A 22841-nucleotide genomic window follows, 5' to 3' on the forward strand; every position below is an offset into this window, starting at 1 on the left:
CGATTTTATGTAGTATAAATTTAACCAATTGTATGTGTTCCAATGGCGAATCCGTGGGGTGCGCGCAAGTATGACTATCCGAAAACTGAGGTAACAGACTGGCGCGTTGATGGGATCTCGATTGGGGGGCAAATCGCTAATCCAACTGATTCTGAAAGACCTCCGATTCTAGTGGAAATAAAAGCAAAGTGACAGAATCCAGCAGAGTGATAGAGTTATGTCTCCACTTGACAGTCAACACCGGGGCGTATAACTATGAGGGTGGTATGCGTCAACGAACCGTCTTCGCACGGTATTGGCGAATCGGCAGACACGGAGTCAGAGGCAAGGGCGAAAAATGCTATGCGAAAATCGTGAAGGGCGCAGTGACGTCCAGGTCGCAAAGGTATGCCCGGAAGAGGGAAAATGGAAAAACTGCCGGAGAGGAGAGGAGGGCGGGAGGAGCCGTCGTGGTGAAAGCGAGCGGAAGACGGAGAGTGAGAAGGATAGGAAAGACAGGCGGATGGGAAAGAGGTGTTAAGTGACGATTAACTGGGATCGGCGAAGGAGAGAAGGTGTATGATGAAAATCGACTTTTTTTTTTCCCCCAACAAAAAAAAAAGTAGAGGAAGAGTAGGAGAAGGAAAAAGGGAACACTAAATGTTAAGTAAAGGAACAAATCGTGTCAGCTTCGGCCACATGGGGGGCTGACGGAAATTATGTACGGGAGGGCCAATGGTTCCGGGGCATGGGTTTGCGGTGCAGGACTGGATGGAGCTTACCAGATGGCGAAGGTGCAAAACGCTCGGGCGGCGCAGCGGAACGTGGCACGAGATTAAAACGACGAACAATTGGGCAGGAAGCTGTGTTAGGGCAAGGTCCCCGACCGATGGCCAGCAGAACCTTAACGTGACCGGCTAGAACGAAGGCTTGCGGGGAATGAGAGTAGTAGGAGTAGTAGTGGTGGTGGTAGTAAGTAGTAAGTAGTAAGAGGGAGGGGAGGGAGGGGGGTGGGTGGGAGAGAGGGGGGCAAATGATGAGCCGGCAAAAAATGAGAGGAGCAGAGAGAAAAGAGAAGAAGGACTAGAAGGGCACTTGACTGAGGAAGGCAAGTCGTGGGACGGGCGGGCTGAGAAGTAAGAAAATCGGAACAGAAGGGGGGAGGCAGAGGAGGGGGGGGGCCGCGGTTTGAAGAATGGATGAGAGCGGGTAACAGTAGTAGTGAAAAATAATAATAAAAAAAAGTGGTGAGTAGTAAAGTAGTAGTAGTAAAAAGTAAGCCAGCCCGTCAGTTAACTGCAAGCTCTTTCTGCTTTTCCCTCCTCAACTAACACCAGATAGGTGAAAGCAGTAATAATAATAGTAGTAACCAGTCAACGCCGTCTCTTCTCGTCTAGTTCGCAGGAACCAGACGGTGGCACTGGTGTCTCGTCGTTTTGGAACCTTGATGGATCGGGCGGGAAAATGTTAAGGGAGATGGGAACTTTGCTCTTAGTTGCGGGAGCTATTCGGACTAGTTGGAGAAAGTTGGAGCGGGTCTGGATGAGAGACCCAAAAGAGTCTTTAGAAGAAAATGAAATAGTAAGAGAATGTATGTGTCGTTTTCTTCTAAGCAAGAAGGGAAGGAAAGTCAGATATTGAGATCAGTTCGGATTTTGACGGTGGAAAAGGCCGATTATGGGATGGTCCAGGAAAAACCAAGGCTCTCAAGAGAGAGAGGGGAAGAGGAGAAGATTAGAAGAATAAGCACTGCCAAAGATGTTCCCTCCTCACCTTGGGGTAAAAGAGTCAGAATGGAGTAAAAGAACAAGCAGTCTGTAGGTAATAGTACCGGGCGGCCCTGAAGCGCAAGGCAAAGGTACCGATGCTGCATAGCAAGCAAATAGAAAATGACGAGATCGAGTGACAGATGCAGTTTACCTAACGCCAAAATAGAATTAAATTAAGGGCTGGATGAGAAAATAATAATAAAAAAATGAAATAAAATAAAAAAATAATGATAATTCTCATGTAAAGCAAAAATCGAGGTGAGACTCGGCGACTGAAGGACAATCCAGAAAGGGGAAAGAGAAATTGTTTTTCTTGATTTTTTTTTTTTTATAATACTATTCCCGAAAGAAAAAAAGCAAATAAATAAAATAAAATAGAATAAGAAGGTTAAGAACAAAGTGGTGCCGCCGCCAACTTCCAATTCATCCCTTCCTTCCTTCCTGCAGCCTCCCTGGTAGTAGTACATGTAATAGGAGTGGGAGAAAGGGCAATAAATCTATCGATGCTGATTCAACACTTGCATCCAAGATCTCTCTCCAAGATCATTTCGGTCTTCTTTACAATATGCCTATTGCCTGTTTACTTTAATTCTATTGTCAAAGTAGATGATAACAGCATACATTTCATGGCTGGCTGTATTGAAAAGATAACTCTTTTGGTCTTGTCTCTATCATCCTTCCTCTCAGCCACATGAGACAACCACTTCTATACGAAAGCAAAAATTCCTCGATGGGTATAAGAGACATGACAAGTACAGTCCTGTATGAAAGTACGAGAGACATGAGCGATAAAAGGTCGCTTGGCGCTGCGTACTTGAACCGTACGTGGTCAGCAGTGGCTGCCAGCAATTGGACAGGAATTGAAGTCATCAAAACAGGATCAGCCACTAAAGACGACCATTTTCTCCGTGGCTCAAACATAGTACAGACTATTCAATTTTCCATATGACAGATAGCCTCAGAGGCGCACCGCAAGTTCGGGGACACAAAGAGAGAAAAGCCGGCTAACATAGGTCATAAGTAGAAGGGGAGGCCGCCCGGAAAGCAGCCAAGCATTAGAAAAGGAAGGGAAATGAAATAGTAAAAACAGATAATAAGTGGTCGAGTAAATGGAATAAAAAATTAAATTAAATTGACAAGAAAGGAATGGGAGCAAATTAGTCATACTAATACTGCGACTAACTAACTAACCCGACTAAATAAAAATAGTTAATACGACATCCTAATGCGATTGAGTCCACCGCCACGAGGCGGCCATTTCGCTGAGGGTCCAGCTGCTCCTCATTCCGTGGGTTGCAGTTCTGCCACATTTTTAGGAGGCGGCCGAAGAATGGTCGATTATTATCATCAGACTTTTTCAATCATGGCTTTTATTTTCTTTTCGTGTCTCCAAAACTCTGACTCTGACGGCGAAGGTCCAGCCCAGTCATATTATCAGTCGGCTAGCGATCAGTGTAAGTGTAAATGTCAGGTACCAAACTTGAAGTTGCTTAGTCCTCCACTAGCGATTTAGCGCATCGGATAGCTCTGCTGGAGTCGAGTAGAAGGAAATCTGCTTCTCTTTCCCTTTTGTCGGCAGGATCAGAGCCACGTTTGACAGTTCCCCGGCCATCGCAGGGAATTATTGGTCCTGATGGCGCCTGGTGTCCACCCTTCCACCCATGTCCGTGTATCAATATCGCAGCTTATCAACCGGTCGCTTTTCCCGGGCCCTGGCTCATGATACGTATACGATTAATGTCTGGCAAATCACGCCGATGGGGACTTTGTGGTGCGTACTTCTGTCGGTCGTTCATGATCGGACTTGGACATCTCCCGGAAACGAGCAGAGATCCGTCGTTCCTGTTTGGATCCTGGATCGTATCCGCGAAGGAGAGGTCGAATGAGCCTTGTCCGGGTTGGGTAATCATCGTTGAACCTAACTGGGGCAAAGTTGACGCAGATCGGGACCGAGGTTGCCTCACACATCAGACGCCCCATTTATTTTGCTCCCTCCCAGTCCCGTGAGGTATCTCTGGAGTAAAATCTCCTTTCCAAAATACATTCATCCGACTATCGGGGAGAATCTTGGTAATGTTAATGGTCCAGGACGCCTAAGAGCATTTCCTTATTTATACTGTAGGTGCAAGTCTTTTTTTTTTTTTTTTTTTTTTTTTTTTTTTATTTATTGGGTTATATCTGGATATCTTCGGGTTGGGACTACTACTACTAGTACTATCCGGGTAGGATAATGAAGAAACAAGACTGTCATCGACCGCCCCACTGGTCGAGTCAAGCAGGAGCGCCTAGGCAAGTGGGATCCATAACTTTCCCATCCAGCGGGAAAACTTTGTGTCTGCCTGTTGGTAACGACTCATAACTCATATCTACTGTAGTAGTAGTGAGACGAGATGGCCCAACAGGGACAAACTGCTCTCAAGCTCCACCTGGTTGCTCTATCTACCCCTTTGGGCGCTAAGCTAAACCAGGTTGGGGAAAATCGTAGCTCAGACCAGCCGGGAAGTGGGGCCCAGAATGGATGGGGAGTCGATCCCAGCGCGGGTGGGCGAATCAGCATTGGGGCCGCTGGCATGGCAAATGCATCCTCCACGCCTGCAAAATGTCCCGTGGGCTGAAGAATTCCCGGCCTTACTTAGTACTCGAACCATGACGGGAGAACACGTTGTTGAACGCCTGTCCCAGGCAAATCCGCGGGGGGGGGGGGGGGGGAAGGAGCCGCTATCATGCCAGGAATATTAACACAGTACCAGGGGTCTTTTCGGAGCAATGAGTTGCAGCTGGGCCATTACATCACGAACCAGAGTCTCTGCATCATTGCTAACTATTCAACGCCTGTCATCCCCATCGGTCGCATGGCCTTGTCATGGCTTACACCTTCAAAACGAAAATTGAAAAATCTTCAGGTGGAAATTTATTAACTGAGTACCTACACTCATTTTTTTTTTATTATTATTTTGGAAGGTAAAACGGCGGTTACTCCAAATCCTCGGTCTAAACTGGATTTAGCAGCCGGGTCTCTGACTTTTTGAATCGGATAAGCTTTGTCGTCAATTTTCATGGTTTTCACCTGACTCGCCTTTACTACCGTCTACAACAGCATATGAATCTGCCCACCGGGAGTTCATCCTGCCAGACATTTTGAGCTTGCACTGATTGGGATTGCATATCCGTTCACATCCGATACCTGAGTCCCAAGGTGAGCGTGGACAGATGGCAATGGTGTACTGGATGGGCCATCCCACGAAAGACAGGCGGTGCATCCAGATCATCCGCCTGATCCTTTAAACAAAGCAGAGGCCATCCTCGGTCGGCAACGATCTCGATGCGAACTGCCTTCACGTGGCTGCACTGGACGATCGGCCTCAGGGGTCCCACGACCGGCGAACTGCCGTAAGCGGCGTAAGCGTACCGTATTGAACTTCCAGTGAAGGCTCCATCCACCCACGGTATCATTCCGTTCGCGCCAGAGCAGTTGGCACTTAGCCTTTTTGCTTGCATCGTTCTCCCTTGCAGACATTGGTCTCAGCTTGAGATCAGGGTGAGGGCGGCAAATGCGACAGATTTCATGCTCGCTTTATCCACAATCTATCTACAGGTGAGGAGGTTCTGAGCTCGAGTGGCCAGGTGCATGGGTCTGCTGTAGACCCCCTTTCAACAAAGCCCCGCGGCGTGTTATGTCACTTTGACCTTCAAAGCCCATAGGAGGAAGCATTAGGACCGTTCGTCCAAGCTCCGTAGCCACGATTACTAGTCTTACTACGTGGTGCACAAGCGTAAGTGGCTGCAGCTGTTGGTTGGGACATGGTAGCAGGGGGGAAATGGTTGTCGGTAATGGCCAACAATACCTGCCCGCCATCTAGTTCACAGTACCTACCACATGGCTTGATTCCAGCAAAACTGTGCCATTGATTGATAGGAAACGAAAGATGTTTCGAAGCAAGGGCAGCAGCAAATTCAATTTACAATAAGATACAAGAAGAACCGGATATGTCGTCACACGTCGGAGTTATATCATATTCCTGTTCGCTCACAGTGTCAGCGCGAAGTCTAAGTCTAACGCCCAATAAGGCCTAACGCGCAACTCATTTGGCTTTCCAGCGCCCGACACATGGCAACCATGGTGGAATGATCGCCGCTAAAGAGGGGGGAGGGGGAGTTCTGGACATGCGACGGTTGAGACTGGTTCAGCCACACGACGCCAAGCGTCCATGGTGTCCCCAGTACACCTCAGAGGACCTCATCCTGGAAAGCACCAGAAGGGGGCAGTCGGGTCATGAGTGGTGAAGTCAGACAGCATGGTAACAGCCACTACAACATGGGTCCTGGCTATCTGTAGCCAAAGAGCGACCACACCCATACACCAATTCTCTTAGATGCAGGGAGGCACCAATAATCAGACACTCAATACTTGGTTTTGCTCATGGGGGATTGGGAAGGCCTGCACGCAGTATGTATTCCCCCCACTCCGGTGGAATGTGACCAGCCGACATGCGCATCAAGGTACATGTGGACAATGTGCAGCATCCGCGAATAGCAGCAGCGCTAAAGCACTACGTAAGTAGCATGCACAGTTGTATCTCATGTATGATCTGCTTGGCCTTTTTCTTTCTTTCTTCCTGCCCTTGCCTGCCAAGTGCTGTATGTCGATCGCCCTCCGTGCGTTTTCTGATATGATCCCCTTTTAAGTAATCGCCATGGCCAGTGAGCTGGCTGGACGAGTCAGTCTCCCCGGAGTTGAGGTACTTTGCCAATTCCACCAGCCAGATTTATCTCTTCCTTGTCACCCACACCTTTCTGCAGCATGTCAAACTGCCTTCCACACATGGAACATGAAAGAATGTGGCGTCTATTTTGAGTGCCTGAAGCTTCACCGCAGACCTAGAATTGGTGTCACTCGAAACCCTTGCTGCTTCTGTCTTTATTTTGTGTTTTGTATTTCGACAATACCGCTGTTTCTGTATTTTTGGCCCTTTGGGGGTGTTTTATCTCCATGATCAACTGTACTCGACGGGATCTCCACCCCAAGAATCACCACGCTCGATACCAAGTCAATTAGCCGAGAATTAATATCGTCGCCTTTGCTCGCTAAGACGATGGAGGGGACAGGCACTAGTGGGCAATTAATCTGGTTGGCAGGGCGATTTTCAAGCCCCAAACATAACGGTCGATCTTATCACCGGAAGCTCCCACCCATTCTGTTCGAAGGATAGAATGGAACCTGACCGTAAGGCACTATTTGATGACGGTACAAGAAATGGGTCTGGGGCCATCCATGGCAGAGACAAGCAGCTGTGACGAGAACAACACTACGTACGATGATTACCATAACCTTCTTTTTCTTCTCCTTACTCTCGAAGTTCACAACCTCCCCAGATTGCCCCATTGCAGATCTGGCAACAGCATTTTGCCGCTAGCGTGACCTGGGAGCAACGAAGCTAGTCTATGAAGTTTGAGCGCCAAGCTGGGGTGTATCAACTGATATCAAGGCCACATCTCTGAATATGTCAAACCCCAACGATGACGGCATGAACTTTCTTCCTACCCCCCTCGACACTCGCCCGATTGTTTCTGTAACCCAAAACAGAGCAGGGGTCAAGCCCGGGTGACACCAGCAACAACGGACTCCTAGATACTTTTCCCATTTAAGACAGGCACCTTTGTCACAGTGCCCATCAGAAGGCAGGCCAATGACGATCCATGCCGCCCAGCAGCTCCGCTTTTGCAGGACGACTAGAAGGCGCACTAAAACGGACGGCTTCAACATCAAGCCAATTGTCAAGGGTTGGAGGGTGGAGGGCGCACGCGAGCGCCAAAGTTAGCACAGCCGGAGTCGGAGGCGGAGTCGGAGTCGGATCTGGACCGGATGGGGACTGGACGAATCCTGGCCCATGCAATGACCCGCTTCAGATGGTTTTGTTATGGTCGTTGCTATTATCATTACTATCATCATCGTTGTGATGACCGACGCTGTTAATTTGCACTCATTTTCTTGGTGATTTTTTAAATATGATCTTATTATTAACACATTATTATTTTGCCTCTTTCTTTCTTTCTTTCTTTTTTTTTTTTACCCAGTTGGAGTCTCTCATCCCTCCATTAGTTCTGACTGGCTTGCTCCCTCCGTCCCTTCCCCTTCTGACCAGTTGTCCCGTGGTTACGAGGACAGCCCAATATATTCATATCCATCATAAGCATTCCGGGCAAAAGACAAGGGTCCTTGACTGAACTCTCTTTAACAGCGTCAAATCTGATCGGGGATTAACTGACTATCTCAACGGCTGATGAGAGATGACACACAGCGCCGCCCAGAATTTTGATCTGATTAGCCTATATTGACAGACAGTACGGTCCTCCAATTTTCCTCCAATCTCACTAGTACTGAGAATTACTGCTACTCGATACCTAAGTAGGAACAAAGTACCTACTCTGTACTCTTTCTACCGGTCTAGCGCTCTTCAAGCCTGGCTAGATAGATATTCATCTACTACCAGTCTACCACTGCCGCTACTTGCCCCCGTCAGCCATATTCGACCCGCTTCCTGCAGCGTGTGCAGTGCTGGGCCGATGTGACAGGACAGGGGTCTTGTCTCCCCCATCGGGTGGAGCCGGACGCCTAACTAATCACCGGGCCTCGTTTAGGTAACACGAAGCCAAAAGAATCCTTGTATCACCGCCCCGGCCACGAGACTAATTCTAACCATCACTACACCATGCATCTCAATTCTGCTAGTTGACAGGGATGCATTGGGCCTGACCGGGGTTGCTCGTGCAGTATTGGGCCATGTGCTTTCATTTACCTGACACCAGCGGCCCCCTTTAGCACCTGCCTGTCCTGGTATAGATCCGGCGGTGTCCCCATCCATCACGGCCAGACTTGGGGCCTTGGACGCGGCCATCTCGTTCGCCTGGAGCATGGGCCATGAAGCGATCTTTCTTCACCCCGGCGCCAACTAATCTCGATTAAGAAGTTCAATCACAGTTCACTCTCCTTCTATCTATCTAGCCCCATGCCTGACGAAAGCCGCCCCTGCAGCTGCTGAATGATGTCCACCCCGATGCTGTCTGCCTCGACTAATCCTAGTACCCTCGGATGGATCCCACCTGCCGCTCGTGGGCTAGACCTTGGGAAAGCTGCACCGTGCTCACTCGATTAGATTAATCCCCCGCTGACATCTCAATCATGATAACAGTAAGCCCGGACGGTTACAATGGTCTTGCTCGAAACCCGTGTCAGGCTGTCAGCACCTAGTGTTGAATATCTCTCCATGCAAGGCTCCTGCTTGCCCCGTCAAACACTTGCCCACTGGTAAGGTGGATTCCTGACGGTTCCCTGTCTATACCGTGGTCTACTATATGCACATCCTTTTGCCACATCTGGACTAGCTATTCTGGCATGGTTCAATGATAGAGTACTGAGTAGAGGCCTAGGCATGACGGTAAGCCAGTCCCAACCGCTGGATCCCAACATGCTCGGGCTGAACCTGCCCCATGGCACACAGCCTGGGCGTCCATGTCCCATGCAGATGACTGGACCCCACGGCTAAAGTGCGTCGTGCATACATTACAGTAAAACACGGTTATAAGCAACACCTTATATAAGCAATCCTCCATTACAAGCAACCGAACACCGTGTCTGAATTGCTACACTATACAAAATTGCTTCATCCTCCATTACTAGCAAATTGCTAAATTCCTGATCTTCTCCCATACAAAATTGCTTATATTAGATGCTCAAAATAGTTAATTTGGACATCATTATTCGAAAACCCATACTAGAATAGACTACTAAAACATATAAAATAGATTTTTTTTATTATTTATATTATTTATAAGTCTCATCTGATCTTATTTTTATTAAATTACTTGAAATTATATATAATTCATGGATTTGTTCTTTCTCTGTATCCCGTACTCTCGGTAATTTATATATTTTGATATTATCCCTGATCACGCATTGATATATAGAGATACTAAGTAAAAAACTAGCTGAAAGCCACAACACATGGATAATTTGGTAGTAATTATAAGGGTGAATATGTTGAGATAGTGTGAAGAGTATATCTTATTTACGAGAGTCAAACGTAGGATCTATTTTCTTAAAGTATTGTTATTAACTATCCTATTCTCTACCTGTGAATAGTTAAAGTATTTGCAGGCAGCCTGTGGGTCATGTAATAATATTAACTAAGCCTTATAATAAAACTGCTATTAGTATAAATATTTTTTATAATAATCTAATTATAAGAGTTATAAGAATTTAAATTTTTATAATTATTTTTTTTCTGCGAGGCCTTGGTCCCCAAAGCTGTAAGTATTAATAATAATTATAATATTTATTTATTTAGGATATTTTTTATAAGACTAATAATTTATACTGCTATTTATAAGGATTGATAATTATTAAAATTCCTGCTTATAAATTTTTGTAAGAAAAATTAAATAAAAAAAAATTATCTGCTTTTTCTATCTTATAATACTTTTATAAAAGCTTTCTTATTATTTCCCGCGAAGTCTTATTATAAAATATTATTATAATATTTTATCTTATCTTATATACTGCTTACTCTTTTTTAATATTTTCTGTAAATATATTTCTTATAATAATTTTTCTTATAAGTCTCTTTTAGTAAGGCTTTCTGTAAGATATATAGAATATTATTTTTTATTTATAAAATCTTATAATTTATTACAGAATCTCAGGCTCCTCGTAGAATATTTTTTAAAATTTAATATGTATTGATAGTAAATCTATTTTAAAATATAAATTAAAATTTAAGACTCAGGATTTCTAGTAGAATTTTATATAGATTTTTTTTATTCAGGATTTAATCTTTTTTTTTTATAATTCTTTTTTTTTTATAATTCTTTTTTTTTTTTTATAATTCTTTTTTTTTCCGCCCCCCCCTCCCCTGTGAAAATATTTGTATATAATTTCTTTTCTTATATTTTATAGTAATTGGCTGCTTGCCTGACAGATATAATATATTTTATTATATTTTATAGTAGCTAGCTAGTTTATTAGATATAATATATCTTATTATATACCGCGGTAGCCAGCTAGTCTAATAAATATAATATTTTTTTATTTTTTATAATATTATATTAACATCCCTCTCTTGCGCAATTTAATAAAAATACTTGTTATTTTTATTATATATAATTATTATCTATTCTCTTCCTCTCTCTATAAAAAAAAAAGTAAATAATTCTTTTACAGGTGGTTATTATATCTCATATAATATAATATTCTTATATAAAACTTGCTTTTTTATTATATATTAATATATTATTACTGCTGCTACTACTGAACAGGCCTGTCTTATAATTATTATTATAATTTTATTTTCTATTAACTTATTTTTATTATCTGTAGCTTTTTTTTCTAATCTTTTTTTTATAATAAGCTTTCTCTTATAAAATTAACTAGATTTATAGTTAATAATAATAGTTATCTACTATTATTATTATTATTAATATAGTTTCTTCTTTACCCGCGGCTTCTATATCTTTTATTATAATAAATTATTTTATTCCTACAGATATCTATATATATATATATAAGTACTGACTTATTACAGTTTATATTTCTTATAGATATGTCTAGTACTATCTAATTTTCTATAATACTTATTATTTATAATTCTTATAAAAATAGAATTTATAAAGAGTAATATATTTTAATTAATATATTAATAATTTTTATTATAAGAAATCTTTATATTTACAGGCCACTTCTGTTTTCTATAAATATTTTTAAAGTAATTTAAAATTAGCCAGTCCTGTTAGTAATAGAATTTATAAATTAATTATTATATTAATTTATAAAGCTGTCTGTGAAGTTCTGGTTTATTAAATATTTTATAATATATTTAATTATTTTATTTAGTCTTCCTTCCTGGAAAATACAGGAACTACTTTCTAGTTATAAATATTATTAAATAATAGTACTTATTTTTTATTTTATATTTTTTATTAAATAAACTTTATAAAAGTAGTTAAAGAAGTATATCTAGTTTTATAAAATTATTCTTATAATTTAAGCTAGGGTGTGTTCTTCATCCAATAAAAAATATAATATATATTATAAAAATTAGAGCAGTACCCTGGCTTTTACAGTATATATTAATAATAATTATAATTAGAAATATAATAATTATCTTTATACTGGTTACCAGGTATACTTATTTTAATAATAATTAAGATAAGTATATTATAAAGCTAATATAGTCTGCTTCTAGTTTTATAATATAAATTTTATTTATATATAATATAGAAATATCCAGTAATTAAAATTTATAAAAAATTAAATAATTATTTTCTTTTTATTCTTACAGTGTAATCTTTGTTATTTTTTTTATTTTAATAATAAAGATTATCCCCCGGCTATAAATTTCTTATATAATTATAGATAATATAGATTTATAGCAGATTTCTATATATTATTTTTATTAAAATATTCTTTTTATTTAATTAAGATTTTTATAATCTAGTTTTATTTTTACAAGGTAAGTAATATCTCTGGATAATACTTATAAGATTTCTTTTATAAATAAAAATATTTCTGTAAATTTATCTTATTTATTTTATAGTATTTACAGAGTAATAAAATATAAAATATATTATAAATTTAGATACCTGCGGGTAATTTAAGTCTATAAATTTATATATTTATTTTTTCTTATATATAATATAATTCTTTATTCTATGGGTCTAGTTTCTTACTAATCTGCTTTTATAGAAGATATTTTACAGATAATTAAATTATTTAATTTACTATAAAATTCTTGAACTATTTTATATAATTATAATACTTTTTTTATTTTTTATAAATAGAAATCAGATTTTTCTTAATTCTCTTATAAATATTCTTAATTTTTTTAAATCTTACAGAGATATTTATCTTCTCTTAAATCTTTTTATAAAAATCTAGTTTAATTATTCACAAGTACTCCGTAAAAATAATATAGAATAGTATCTTTTTAATTAAGATCTGTAAGGAATTATTATATATAAATTTTATAAATAATAAAAGATTAATCTAATTATTTTATTTAAAATTTATATAGTTTTGCAAGTATTATTTAAGAATATTATTTAAATATTTTATTTAACTGTCTATTTACAGGTAGTAAATTATATTTAATCTTTATTTTATTATAAGAATATATATAAAATCTAACTAGAATTCTTTTATAAATATATTATTTTAATTTATAATAATCTTTACAGGTATTTTATATAATCAGAAAATCTCTTTTAAAAAAATTCTTATAAAATTCTCTTCTATAAGACTTTTTTATAAGAAAATAAAATAAATTATTTTATTATATTTATCTATTATTACTAAAATGCTATCAAAGATCTTTTATAAATTCTTTATAATATTAGTACTTATAGATAAATTAATAATAAAATTTATTATAATTTTCTTTTATAGCTTTACAAGTATTAAAAATAATTCTAATAAATTTTATTATTTTTTATAAATTATTTTTTCTTTTTAGCAGACTTTACAGGCCTTATAATATACTTGTATAAAGTTTCTAATTTCTATTTATTAAAATCTTTATAAAACTAATATTATTATTTTTCTACTTATAAAATATCCTGTAATAAAATTATTATATAATTTTATAAATATCTATAATTTTAATTTTTATTTATCTAGAATATATAGCTTTCTTAATTTTTAGAAAAGATTTTTATAATCTTTCTATCTAGTAAGCTTATCTGCTTTTTTATCTTTTATAAATTTAAAATTTATAGAATTTTTTAATCTTTTATAAATTCTCTAGGCTTGTTTATCTTAGATTAGTATTTATAATATTTTTTTAAATAATTTTATAAATAGATTTTTATAATAAAATATTTTTATAAAAATAGTTTTTTTTATTATTTTTTTCTTTATGAGTTGTTTTTAATTCAGAATATTTTTATAAATTAAAATCTGTCTGATTATTATAAAATCTTTTTTTTATATTATATTCTTAATAAATTAGAGAGTTATTATAATATTACTTCTTTTAACTTCTTATAATCTTCCATAGATATCTCTCTTTTATAATTTAATTATTATAATAAAATATCTACAGAATTTTGAGTCCCTGGGCAGTGTATAATATAGAATCTAAATATTATAAAATATTATATTTAATATATTTATTTTTATAAAAGTTTTTTATTAATCACAAAGTATTTTAATATTTTATAATTTATTATAATTTTTATTATAAGATCTGCTCTTTCTAGCTAATATTTTTATTTTTTAAAAAACTTAATTATCATGAGTAATTTTTAATCTAAAATTCTGTAATTTTATTCTACCATAATTATTTTTTATAAATAAAATATAACTAGTATTTACTGACTATTCTTATCTTTCTATAATAATATTCTACTAATTATAAATATTAATATATCTATTTTAATATATACTTACTTTTCTTTCTGGAAATAAGCTGTAATAATATTTTTTATAAATATATTCTTTAATTTATAAAAACTCTTACAGATTTCTTTTATTAAAAAATTAAAAATTAAAATTTTCTTTTCTCTCTTTTACAGGACTTCTTAGTTAAGTCAGTAAGTAGACTAGATATTTATAAGTATTTTTATATAAATTAATAATACTAATTTATAAAATCTATAAATTATAAAATCTTTTTTATATTCTATGGCTCAGGCTACTTATAAATTATTTAAATTTATTTTAATTTTATCTGTATATCTTCACAGCTAATAATAAAATTTAAAAAATTAATCTCTGGCTTTATAAAGTAGTATTTACTTTATTTTATATATAAATCTATTTTTTCTAAAATTTATAATATCTTACGGATCTGCTTTTTATATATATCCAGATCTTGCAAGTATATTATAATATTATTTAAATAAATAATAATAAAATAATCTAAATATTTTATAAATAATAAATTTATAAAGTCCTGGAATCCCGTAGGAGTATTAATTAATCTAAAAAATATAATTATATATTTAAATAATTTATATTTTATATAAAATACTATTTTTTACTTATAATCTTTTATAATCCTTATTCTGTGGTAGGTTTTATAAAAATTAAATTAAATAAATTATAATATTCCTGCAAGATATTTAATACACTTATTAATTTATAATAGAAAGTACTTGTTCTTAATAATTTACTTATTTAATTTATAATAATTAATATATATTTACAGGCTTTTATTTTTTTTCTTTATAAATAAAACTGGAATATTTATAGATAATTTAAAGCTTTAGATCTATTTTTTTATAAAATACTTTTATAAATATTTCTACAGTATTTTCTATTCCATGGGAGATATCTTATAAATTAAACCTGTTTTAAATTTATATTTTTCTATAAAATTAATTTCTAGATTAATTCCTGGTTATAAGAAGAAACATAACATAATTTTCTTTTTTATAAATATTTTTTAAAATTTTTATAATTACTTAGATAGTTCCTTTTTCTAATCCTTATAAATATCTTAAATTATTATAATATATACTTATTTTATTTTCTTTTCTTTTATAAAGAACTCTTCTACAGATACTTAATAAATCTAGACTATTTAAATTTTATAAAATCTTAGATAATAGCAGTTGAATTCTATAATAAATTTTATAATATATATTTAAAATATTTCTAGTATAATCTCCTTTATATCAGATATTATGATTATAATATTCTGGTATTTTTTATAATTATTCTTAGTATCTTTAAGATTTATTACAAATATAACTATTCTTTCTAAATAAATATTACTTTTATTTATAGATTTTATAAATATTTTTACAGATACTGGGCCCTATTCTATAATCTTTATAAATATTATTAAAATTAGGTTTATTTCTGCTCTTGTATTTATTAATATTTTTATTTTATAGAGTATATTAAAATCTTTTCTTATAAATGGTCTTCCATGTATTCATAAACTAAGATATATTATAAATAATACTTTTCTTAATAACTCTTATTTTATATAAGTAATTAATCATTTCTCTGCAGCCAGTTTTCTTTTATATATACAGTATTCTGCTGCAAAGTAGTCTTGCTTTTTATATTTAAAGTAAGTAATAATTCTAGAAACTATTACAGATTTTGTTGGAAGGCCAGGGTGGCACTAAGCCTAAAGGGGAAGATGGTCTAGTACCACTAGGCCTAAATAAGATATTAACTCTTCTAAAGTAAAAGAAGTAGGTCTGGCAATATAAAATATAATTATATAATTCTTATATAATTAAGTCAGGTGATACTAGTCCCAAATAAAAAACTAAATATTAGAATAATAAAAATAAATATAATTAATAAATTAGTTAAAGGAAAGCAAACCATCTTCCTAAATAAAAAATAAGTAAATTCTAAGATAAGAAATAAATTAGAATAGCTTGACTTACTTAAAAAAAATTAACTAAAAATAAAAAAACTTTATTTATATTTAATTTACTGATAATCTAGATTATGAGTGAATTATTAATATTTAATCATTAAATAAAGAAAATAAAGTCAAAAGCAGGATATATAATAATAAATAATCAAAATAATAATCATGATATTAAGAAATATAAAAATTTATATATAAAAGAATCTAGTCTATATTCTTCTTTTTAAGCTGGAAACTCTATATAATTTATATAGAGAATACAGCTAATCTAGATTTTTCTGGATTTATTAATATTTGATAATTCAATAAAAATTAAATTAATAATAAAATAAATTTATTAATTAATATACTCTTCCAGGTTTGCATTCATACAAAACTATTAATTTAGTTAATTTATATTATTTAATTCTATTTGAATTAAATATTTGATATTTTTTATATTTAGATATTAAATGAATTTTTGGAATTTTTAACTAGTAAGTTACTTAGTAAGTTTATTAACTAGTATCTAATTAGTTAAGACCCATTTTATTTCGATTTTATTTATATTAATTTATTATTCTTAACTAATTTTTATAAATATCAATATGTTTGAGTTTTGAATGATAAAATAAATTATTATTTATTAGATTTTATATTATTTATATATTATTAAAAATAATGCAAACTAGTTGTTCAGGATTAAATTTAATAGTTTAAAAGATTCAGATTTACTAGAGAAATTATTTACTGGCTTGAATAAGAGATAAAAATTCAGCTTTTATAATAAATAATATTATTGTTTTTAGCTTTTAAAATATCCAGTTAATTAGCTTATTAAAAAGTTTACTTATATAAGCTTCTGAGCTTATTTTATTTATATTATTTATAAATACTATATTACTGGCTATTTAAAAAATTAGATTTATTTACTTATTTTATAATATTTAATTATTTAAATATTTAATACAAAGATATTTTAATCTATAAAAATAAGAAATTACATGATTTGCAGTATTTTAATATTTTAAAAATAGATTTAATAAATATTTATTTAATATTTATACTGTTTTTATAATATCTGGTCTTGATATTATGACTATATATAATAAAAAACTAATTTTTTACTGATATAATTTAATTTAATAAGGATTTGCATGAATATTTACTTTATTTATTTATTTTTAAATATTTATAATATATAGTATTTTTAGTGGTTTTTACTTAATTATATTAAATCAATGATTAATCTTTTTAATATAAGCTGTTTAAGATATCCATAATTTTTAATATTTACAGTTCTGAAAAATATTAATATTTAAGAATTTTGTTGCGTCACCTATTTTCTTTATATTATATATATAAATCAGTTTATTTTTAAAATTCTTAAATATTTTTTGATTTTTTTAATAAAAAATGATGATTATATCATTAATAAAAATAATTAATATTAGATAATTATTTATAAAAATACAAGGATCTTTATTCACTAGTTATAATTCTAGCTTAATTAAGATTTTTTTAATTATTTATTACTAGAGTAAAAGTAACTTTTATAATCTATATAAAGTCTTAAATAATTTAAGTACCTTTCCCTTGGCAGTAAAACCAGGAGGGAATAATATATAAATTTCTTTATATAATTAATTATTTAGAAAGGCATTTATTATATCTAGTTAATATATTTCAAGATTAAATATTATAATTAATATAAATATTATTCTTAAGATTCTAAACCCTAGGATTAGAGCCTTAGTTTTTTTTTAAAAAAATATTAATTAAAGATCTTCCTGTATATAAATACAGGCTTTAAACTTTAATAAATTTATATTTTTATTAAATTTATATATAAAGATCTATTTTAATAGAAGAATTTATTAATTTTTAACTTTTTCTACTAGAATAGAAATCCATGTTTGTATTATTTATAATTATTAATATTTAATTTTTACAGTTTCAGTAAATTAATATTAAAATAAATATTTTTATAATTCTCTCTAATTAGCTGGAGAAGATGGAAGGTCATATTTTTATAATTTTAATATTTTATATATAATTTCAGTTAAAAATACTTGTAAAAATAGTAAAATTTATTTAATTTATTTTATTTAATTTATTTATATTAAAAAGTTACAGGCTTGTTTTAATAGTCTAGAATTAAATAATTCTAATTAATTTTATTTTCCAATAATTTAGTCATGTAATTCATGAAATTTTAATAAAAAATCTATATTATTAATAAAAATAATAAATAAAATTAATAATAGAATTAATAGTTAATTATCTAAAATTTAATCAGTTTAATTAATTTAGTTAGTTTAATTATTTTTATCATTTTCATTACTTTCATTATTTTTATTATTTTTTTTATTAAAAATTCTTGAATTATTTTCTTCTATAAAAAATTAGTTAGTTTCAGGAATTCTTGAATTTTTATTGATAAATTTAATAATTTTATTTAATTCTTTTTAATTTAAGGCTTCAGAAGGATTTAGTCCTAAGTTTTTTTTATAAAATTTATTAATTTTTACAGGTGAATAATTATATAGTAAATTTTTATTAAAAATATAATCTCTTACTTGAATTATCTTTTATTTAATAAAAACCTATATTCTCTATATATTAGAGATAGTATAACCAATAAAATAACTAATTAAAATCTTTAGATTTAACTTACTAAAACAGGGTAGCTTAATAATTCTTATATAAGTTTTTATACTATACTACTTTAGATTAGCTAAATCAGGCTTTTTATATAAAAAGATAAATAGATTTTTAAAATATTTATATAATTTACTATATAAGATTTCCCAGTTATTTACTTTATTTAATATTTTATTTAATATATATATTACTGCTTCAGCTGCTTCAGGCCATAAAAAATAGAATAATTTTAAATTAATTATTAAAATATATATTTTATATATAATTAGGACTCCTGCTCTTTTTATAAATATATTTTATTTAGATTAATTTTCAGGGCTCTAAATAGCTTAAAGCCCTGATTTTTTATAAAATATAAAATAATTAAATAAATTAGAATTATTATCTGAGTAAAAATAACAAGAATTTATTTTAAATTATATTTATATAAATTATATTATTTATTTTAATAATTAATATATATTTAATTTATTTACAAGTATTTATCCAAAGTAATATTTAGTAAATAAATCATAAATATAATTTATATATTATTTATTTTTGATTCCTGGGGGCATGTATATAAGATCCCAGTATAAATAATTAAATAATATTTAGCTTATTTATATTAATCTGTAAAATATTTATTTATTTATATTTATTATACAGTAAGTTTTATAAAGATTAAATTTACCTGTTTTAGATGGAGCATTCAAGTAAATATTTATAAATAATTTTTTAATATTTTTAATAATTTCTTTATCAGGATGGCCCATTCATTAATACTATAAAAAAACAGATTCTTTTAATTAAATTAAATTTATACTATTTATATAATTTAATATAAATTTACATGATTTATCATTATGATTTTGATTAATTTAATAACTTTGGTTAATTTAATGATTTTAATCATATAAATAATTATTTTCATGATTTTCTTTATAATTTTAATTATTTAAATCATCAATTTTTATATCAATTTTTAAATGAAATATTTGATAATTTTACTTGTTTTATTATATTTATTCTTATTTTATTAATAAGATACTATTTTGTTCATTAATTTTGCATATTTAATAGTTTTTATATATTTTAAAGATATTTTTATATAAATTCAGATAAATATTATCTTCCTTAGCCCTACCAGCAGAGATTATATTTAAATAAAAGTAGGGTATATAAGCCATATTTTTCAATTTAAATTTGATTAGTTTATTTCTAATACAAAAAGTAAGTCTGATATAAACAATTCTAAATTTATAGACTTTTATATCTATATTATTAATTAAAATAATAATTTCATTATTTGTAAGCATATAATCAATGAATTATTATAAATTATTGTAAATATATATATCAAACCCTATATTAAAGATCCAGATATTTTTTATATTTGCTTTATTTATTTGGTTTATAAAGATTTATAAAATTATAAAACTAAATAAATCATTAAAATTTTTATCAGAATCATTATTTTTATTAAATTTTTACTTTACTTTTTTAAATATATATTAAAATTTATCATTTTCACATGCTTTTTTAAATTTTTTAATAATTTCTGGATCTGGTTTCCAGTATTTAAATTATTTTATTTTATTTATATAAGAATATTTACTAAAAAAGTAGATCCTATTATTTAGTTCTGATTTATAAGAATATTTTGGTTTATTTACCAATTTTAAATAATTTATTAAATTTATTAAATTTACTGAGTAATCTAAATCAGATTAATTTTTAAAAATTATATTCATTATTTTTGATTAAAATTTTAATTTTATTTGATAGTTTCAGTAAAATTCTCTGGTTCTATAAATCATCTCATAGAAATCAGGAATTTACTCAGAATTTTTATTTAATTCAGTAATTTTTTTAAACCATATTATTAAGAATATTGGTAAAAGCATTAAAATTAACTCTAAAAAATCATATTATATATATAATAATTATTAAACCTCTGATATTTATATTTATTTATATTTTATATATAAATTTTCTTATACAGAGATATGGATCTCCAAACTAGAATAAAATAAGATTTATAATAAATAATATTTTTTAATTAATTTATATTTTCTTATTTCTGTAGTAAGAGCTAGTTTATTTTATAGAATTCTTAAAATTTCATATGCACTGTTTACATTCAAAACTAATTATTTATAAAAATAAGACAGTAAATTATATATAATTAATAATATAACTAATAAGCCAGTAGAAATCATATAATATTCTTTAAAAGATATCTTATAATCTTATATATAATCACGGTAAATTTCATATTCTTCTGTTAATAAATCAAGTAATATTTATATTATTTACTTAATTTATTATATTTTTAATTCATTTGGTTATTTTAATATATTTAACTGGTTTAATTAATCAGAATTAATATATTTTTATATTTATTTTAATTTAGTAAGAATTTTTATATTTTTAATCCATACTAGCCAATCACATAAGATGATTAGTTAATTAATAAGCTTACTTAATTCTATTATTTTGATTAGTAATTAATATAAATTAATTAAACTTATCAGAAATATTAAATATAATTAAATAGATCTCTTTATAAAAATATACCAGGCTTATAATCATTGAAAGACTAGGGTAATACTAAATCTAAAAAAAAGATAGTCTAGTATTACTAGACTTAAATAAGGTATTAACTCTCCTAAAGTAAAAGAAGTGGGTCTAGTAATATAAAATATAATTATATAATTCTTATATAATTAAATCAGATAATACTAGTCCTAAATAAAAAACTAAATATTAGAATAATAAAAATAAATATAATTAATAAACTAGTTAAAGAAAAGTAAATTATTTTTCTAAATAAAAAATAAGTAGATCCCAAGATAGAAAATAAATTAAAATAACTTAACTTACTTAGGAAGAGTTAATCAAAGATAAAAAAATTTTATTTATATTTAATTTACTGATAATCTAGATTATGAATAAATTAATAATATTCAATTATTAAATAAAAAAATAGAGTTTAAAGCAGGGTATATAGTAATAAATAATCAGAATAATAATCATGATATCAAGAAATATAAGAATTTATATATAAAAGAATCTAGCCTATATTCTTCCTTTTAGGCTGGAAACTCTATATAATTTGTATAGAGAATATAGCTAATCTGGATTTTTCTGGATTTATTAACATTTAATAATTCAATAAGAATTAAATTAGTAATAAGATAGGTTTACCAGCCGACAGATTTAATTACTGATATTTATAAAATAGTATTTTAATTTTTCTCTTTTCATAGATAATAGTTCCGCGGCTTCCCTTCTTATAAGATATATTTATAAAATTATTTTATTCTATTTATAAGAAGTAATAATTATTTTTTTTATAAATAATTAGACTTCTTGCCCTGCCAGCTGAGACTTAGTTATATTCTTATAAAAAATATAACTAAATTTTGTTTATTTATAAAGAACTTTAGCTATTTACAGATCTTATATTTTATAATTATAAAAAATAATTTAAAAAATAAATAAAATTATATTATATCTAGTTCCTGAACCTTATAACTAAGTTTTATTTTTATTTTTTTTATTATTAAAAATATATAAAATCCTTTTTTCTCTTATAAGATATAGCTTTAAGGATTCATAACTAAGCTTTTTATTTTTTATTATTAAAATCTCTCAGTTAAATTTCTAGAAATTTACAGAGATTTTTTTATTTATAATTATAATAAATGCTCGCGGTTTCTCCTTTCTAAAAATTATTAAGAATATAATTTAAATATATTATTATAATATATATTCTCTATTTTTTATTTTAGTTATTTATTTCCGCGGTTGATTCCTACTAAGTAATAAATAATTAATAAATAATATAGTTATAAGTACTGTAATATTTATTATCTTATAAAAAACAGATATAGATATCAGAGTATTTAAAATTTATAATAAAATTTTCAGAATTACTCAGATCCCTGCAGGTTCTTTTAAATCTTACAGTAATTTCTAGTTTTAACTCTAGGTTTATAATCTATTTAAATAAATTAAACTATTTACAAAGATTATTTAAGAAAATTTATACTTTTCTAGATTCTTCTATAATTATTTC

The sequence above is a fragment of the Aspergillus luchuensis genome, chromosome 6 (assembly GCF_016861625.1).
Source record: "Aspergillus luchuensis IFO 4308 DNA, chromosome 6, nearly complete sequence".
Taxonomy (NCBI): Eukaryota; Fungi; Ascomycota; class Eurotiomycetes; order Eurotiales; family Aspergillaceae; genus Aspergillus; species Aspergillus luchuensis.